A 6,115-nucleotide genomic window follows, 5' to 3' on the forward strand; every position below is an offset into this window, starting at 1 on the left:
ACTCACTTGCTCTTTTTGCCTGATCAAAAGAGTTAATTCATTGCTGCTGTAAACTTCGGCTCACAAAGATGTAACAACAGCTCATTATCTTTGCAGGTATTCATAGAACACATTATGGAAATACGTTATTAGCTTTATTGAATATGTACATGGAATTTGGGTGTTGTGGTACAAGTGAGTGTATCTGGCTTTGCAGAACAGGGCTGGTTAAATCTAACCCAGGTAATGAGATCAACAGGCACAACAAATGGAGAACAAGTGCACTCACATACTGCATCCCTGAACTGATTGAGCTAAGTCTGTCTTAGGAATCTTTGCCAACTGCTGGGTGTACAGCTAATACAAGGAATGAGAGATAGAGCAGTCAGCCCAAATGTTGATGCAAAGGAGAAATCTTATTATCAGAGAAAGGTTTGTTCAAAAGCACCAGAATAGTGGTTCCTTATGTGTAAAGGTTCTGTTTTGTGGAAATGGGCACATGGAGGTCCCACTGGATTGTGTTGAAATACAGAATCACAGAATTGTCTAGGTTGGAAGAAACCGCAGGATCATCGAGTCCAACCTCTGACCTAACACTAACAAGTCCTACCTGAAATTCCCTCTGGTGTCAATGATTTGTTGATGTTAATGATTTTTTGTTGCTTACTCATTACAATTGCTAGTATGGTGAAAGAGGAAAAAGGGTGAAATGGGCATCTCAGGGGGCTTGGAAGGAGCCAGGTAAAGGCAGGTACCTCGTGGAGCAGCCCGTGGCATGCAGCACAACCCAGGCAGAGCACAGAGGCTGGACGGGGACCTTGGGTGTGAGATTCCTTGGCCCGAAGCAACCAGTGAGGCTGCGTGCTCAGCTCACACTGAGCAGGAGGCATCCCACTACTACAGCCCATCTGTATGAGGCAAGGGACCAGGAGACAAACTCAGCTTAACGGAGGAAAGGATTGACTAAAGCCATTATGTACTTTTCTTGCTGGTAATCCTGCAAATGTGCTGAGTCTGTAGGAAGTGGCTGCAGAGTGGTTGCTCTCTAAAGTCACCGTTTCAAATTAATGCCATGGTGATCTGTGTATTTACTGTATCTGCTGAACAGCACTCCATTACTCAAAGTCCTTTTTCTCTTGCCTGTTTCGGTAAATAATGCAGAGAGTAGCAGCAAACAATAGCTCAGGTTATTGCCCTGATGTTTTGGTGCCCATGATGCAACGTTTGCTGTGCTGCAGCGTTACATGCAGAGTTTGTGAGGTGTGCCATAGTTCCCACCTGCAGTGATGGCAGATATCAGATGGAAGTGTCAGGAAGGTGAGCAATGTTGAACCAGCAGAAGAGCAAAATGTAGGTTGTGCTGCTAGGAAGGTTGAGATTTGGCATTTCTGAGTGGATGTTTGCATCAGTCTTGTCTCATCTAGCTCTCTCCCTGGACTGCAGCTAGAGAAGTTGCGATAGGTGACATTTTCCAACCTAGTGCAGTACCCTCAGCAAACAAAACCATTGGAAAAATCTCTTCTTGACGCTGCAGTCCAGTCAGTGAGCTGCAACAATTGCAAGCCTGTTGCAATGTAATAACCATCTGATTGCTGATCTTGAATTAAGTTTGTGGTCACGAGTCAGCTCCTAGCAGAGGAGCCCCAGTGACTAGCATTAGTTAAGCTTGCCTCAGCAGTAGAGCTGTTGGTGAGTGAGCCACAGACACTCGGCTGGTCTCCTAGACACCGAAGAGATCTGTCCAGGGGAGGTCAGAAAGACGTGGCACAGAAGTGCTGTGCCTGTTATATTGCTAAGAGTTTCTCCATGGACACCTTTGTTTTCCACCAGTGCCAAATTCACTCTGATTAGGTAAAATCAGGATAAACAAAGTAAGGAAGGAACTTTCCCTGTAAGATCATGATCAGAGTTAGTTTACGTAGCACAGCAGTACTGTGCTGTTGCCTTTTATCATTTATATGGTGCTGTATTATGCCGTTAATTTGCATGTGACTTGACAGGCCATGCACAAAGAGAAGCCTGCTGCCCCAGAATCTTCCAGCAGCTGTAAGAATAATATGGATGCAGGGAAAAGAGAGTGAAAGCACAAGAACAGGCAGCAAAAATCACACGAAACGAAGTAAAGGAGAAGCTTGGCCACAAAGATGGCAGAGGAGATGTTATTTTCTTACCTTGCAGGTTATAGGGCTAAGGGCGACCAAGGTGAGACCCATAGAAGGCCATCTTAGCTGTTTTACAAGGCTGTCTGCCAGATGAAAACAGGAGAAGGGAATGAGGAGGAAAAATATTGTGAGCTTGCCTGGATGGAAGTCAGTGGATGGGAATCACATTTGCGCCAGGACATAGCCATGGCATCTGTTAGATTTCAGTGGAAGACAGAAGCACTTAATTTTGGATTACTTTTGTTGTTATGGCAGTGATTCTGCTGAGGAATATATCAATTTCTGAGTCAAAGGTTGTTCACTCTAAGATGGGTCTGAAGCCAAACCAGAGTCTTAAGCAGCTTCAAACTTTGAAGGAGGTTGGGCAATATGTTTATATTAGCTGAAGCAAAACCTTTTATGCAGCCTCATACAACCACAGAAAGCTAAAAGTTCAGTTCTGGGGCCACATGTTCTGCCAAAGGCCTGGTGTATTTTTTTTTTTTTAGTTTGTCGAGGATTTATTTGGTTCTGCTTTTTTTTTTTTTTTTTTCCTCTTTATTCATCTGTGATTTCACCTCCTCCTTCTGCTCACACTTCACTGTTAGCTTATTGCTTCTGGTCTCATCTCTCTGTTTTCTTTGGTCAAGAGCTGAAAGCTCCCAACATAGATTAAAAGAATTATATCAACATTATCAGTTGGCTGTGATTCACTTGGCAAATCCTCTACTTTTCAAGGATAGTATTTGATATACTGTGATGGCTCTTTACTTTGCAAAGTTATTTTGGGAGCTTTCTCCAAATTCCTGAATTTTTGCTGGTATTAATTATACAACTCATTGCATCTCCCAAGATACAGGAGCATGCATTTCTTTTAAGGAATTGCATAATTCTTCACGTGGCGTCATGTCTCTCTTCCACTGTTATCTCTTCAGTTCTTGTCTCCTCCATTTTCTCTTCAAAAGCACCATCCCTGCTCTGCACCTGTCTTCTGCATTCTCCACCATTTGGGTTGATGATTTTAGGACCAGGTTCTCCAGTGTGGTGACTTGTCTGGTTCAAATGAGGCCTGGAAAATTTGTCTGGCTCAAACAAGGCCTGAAAGCTCACATTACACAAAAATGTTTTGTCTTTTTCTTATCGAAATGGGATTTACCCTGTTGACATGGATTGTATGCAAAGCTCAGACTTAGAAACTTGGTGTGTAGCAGAGCACTTGGACAAAGCCGTCATTGGAGTCAGTGGAATAATGGCTATTGTGAAGCTGATACACAGGTAGGAAATCTAGGATTTATTCTTATGGCAAAGCTCCTCTTTATTCTTTTTAAATAATGTAAAGTTAACGTAAGGCAGAATGCGTCCTGGTCTCCACAAGATGAAATCAGTTACAATTTTATGTCTGAAGTAAGAACAGATTATACAATACCTTGCCCATCCTCTTGTTTCCCAGAAGACTCTTTGATTGATTCCCTCTAACTCCAGGTGCCTTTTTTCCAGTCTCACTTGTAAATATGCACCAGCTAAGGTAAGATCCTGAAAAGTATTCAGATGCCTGACTCTTGCTTAAGACTGAACTCCATTGATTCTGGCCGAAGTTCAGAAGTGGGCCAGCCCATTGATTTCAGGAGATAAGACCGAAATCAATGCTGTTCAGGTATGCAGCTCAGAGAGGCTGAGCCAAGCCTGCTGGCTCTGACCCACAGGCACTTGTGCATGTCTTTAACTTCAAGCATGTGGGCAGCCGTTCTGCCTTTTCTAAACCTCTCAGTGCTTAGATCATGCTCATTGTGCATCAGCTGCACACATACCCGTACACTGAAATAGTGAGGAATAAAGCAGCCGTCCCCAGTGTGACTGCTGTGTCTTGAAAAGTAAGCCTCGGCACAAGCAGTGTTTTATTGTTGGTAATGTGTTATCAACAGAAGTCCTCCTGCCTACGGTTCACGCCAACAACTCTGGCACCGAGTGCCACTGCCAGTGCTGTTCATACTCTGCCTGCAACAGTACTGCAGCCTTAAAGATGCAGGCCAGTACAGTAACGTGCTGCTGCTGCGATAAACATGGACTTGAAATAAAGTTTAAAAACAGCAAATGATTCAGTGGCTCTCAGTCAAGGGTCAAGGCTAAGTAAGTTCTCCTGAGAGCCAGCTGATCTTCTGCCAGGTCTTCTCCTTCATCCGCAGACTGGTTTCCCTTCAGCTGTGTTGGCATCTCTCTGCTTAGGTGCTGCCATGACTTTATGCCAGGCTTATCTTGTATTACAAAACCCCGAACACTGGACTGGAAGCGGTTGAAAGCTCTCTCTTGATTTTACAGGAAATGTGCTGCATTTCTACAACGTATTTCAATGGCGAGGGTTTGACATTTCTTTTTTTAACTGGGGCTGTGTTGCTAAGTCTGATATATTTATCATTAGTCTCATAGTATTTGATGTCCTGCAAAACTAGGGATTAAATAAGAACCTCAGCCATCACTTAAAAAACACGTTTCTAGGCTCAGACTTGTTGAGAAGTAGTTGAAAAATACTCTGTTTGAAGCATTTGACAAATACTGAAAGTGAAAAATGTTGGAAGTGCTTATGTACCCTGAAAACTGGGAAATTGGAATATATGAAAAAAAATTGAGCTCTTTTTTCCCCTACAAAAGTCCCATGGCTTTCAAGTTAATCTTGTGATTTGGGAGGAAAAGCAGTCAGGGCCTCCTCTATGATGGTCTGGGGCTGGTAGAGCTGCCTGTTTGCCCCAGCGACTTCTGCTGTTCTCTTGCTTGAGCCTCTCTGTGGGAGGAGTGGATCAGATGGCAGATGCAGGTTTGGCTTACATCAACCTTCGCTGAGTTCCAGGTGTAAGGAGACCCAACAAGGCAGTAAATAAAAAAAAAATAAAAAATAAAAATAAATAAATAAAAAAAGAAGAGCACAGTAGCTGTGCTCTTCTCAGAGTGGTGTGACTGTTAGCTCCTGTGCTAGGAGTGGGGTGGGTGCCCCCGTGCTGTGCAATATGTGAGGGTACGGGTGGGCCGTGGGCTCCCCATGCTGTGCACCTGCACAGCCTCCTGGCTGGGTTTGGTCTGAGCGCTCACAGCGCTGCTCATTTCCCTGCAGCAGCCTCTGGTTTGTGTCAGCAGGAGTGGAAGATGGTTCGGGTTGAGGAAGGGTGGCCTATAAGGAGGTTGAAAGGCTCTCTTTCCCAGAATGGTGTTAGGAAAGCCAAAGGAGGCTTGATCAGATTTGGAGTCATGTCTTCCCCCCCACAACAAAGGTTACCAAAGCATTAGAGGTGGATGGTGCCACTTCGATAATAACTACGTTCAGTTCCTAGCTTTGCTAACCAGCTGTCCTAAGACTTCATGGGACGGGAACTGCTCTTTCTCTGTTCTGCCTTTTTTTTTTTTTTTTTTTTGTCCACATCCCGTTTCTGCCTTCACCCAGGATACATTCTGTTTCCCACCCACACCTTTCTGCATCTGAGAATTACTTTAACTTTCTGAAGAGGAGTCCTGTGAAGCGCATCCCACGCAGATGCGCTGCTGGGGTGGAGCTGGGAATAGAGCATGGGTGGAAGGAAGTGACTGGGACAGGGCCGAGGGGGCCGGTGGCATGTGGGACAATAGGACACTGCAGCTCCAGTGGACAGGAGACCAGAGCTTCTTTTTTCCATAGCACTGGGAACCTAAATCAGCTGAAGTTGATCCTTGCGCTGTCCTCTCAGAGGCCTCCACGAGCCCACGGTGTGCACGCAGCAGCCTGAGTGATCACAGTAAAGATTGTGGCAGGGGAAGGATGTGCTGCATAATATTTTGGTGTCCATCTCTAGGGCAGGTGTTCCCGCAGATGATCCTTCTGTGCCTAATTATAGTGCCTGTCCTTTTCCTTCAACTCCCTGGCACGAGTGCCTCCTCCTCTGGTGCTCACCTGTTTGGAGCTCTCATGGCTTCCTTTGCCTGTCCACCAGGGTCAGCTAACAAGCTTCTCCAGCTTCCCTAGGCCTCTTAAT

At 44.9% G+C, this 6,115-nt stretch overlaps 1 protein-coding gene across 1 annotated transcript in view; it reads left to right on the forward strand.

The window, feature by feature from the left end:
* The window catches only part of LOC311438611 (uncharacterized protein), a 255,304-nt gene that overhangs the window by 133,370 nt on the left and 115,819 nt on the right, over window positions 1-6,115 (forward strand). The gene's annotated exons all lie outside the window — the stretch shown is intronic.

Source organism: Aythya ferina, assembly GCF_964211825.1.
Source record: "Aythya ferina genome assembly, chromosome: 1".
NCBI classification, from domain to species: Eukaryota; Metazoa; Chordata; class Aves; order Anseriformes; family Anatidae; genus Aythya; species Aythya ferina.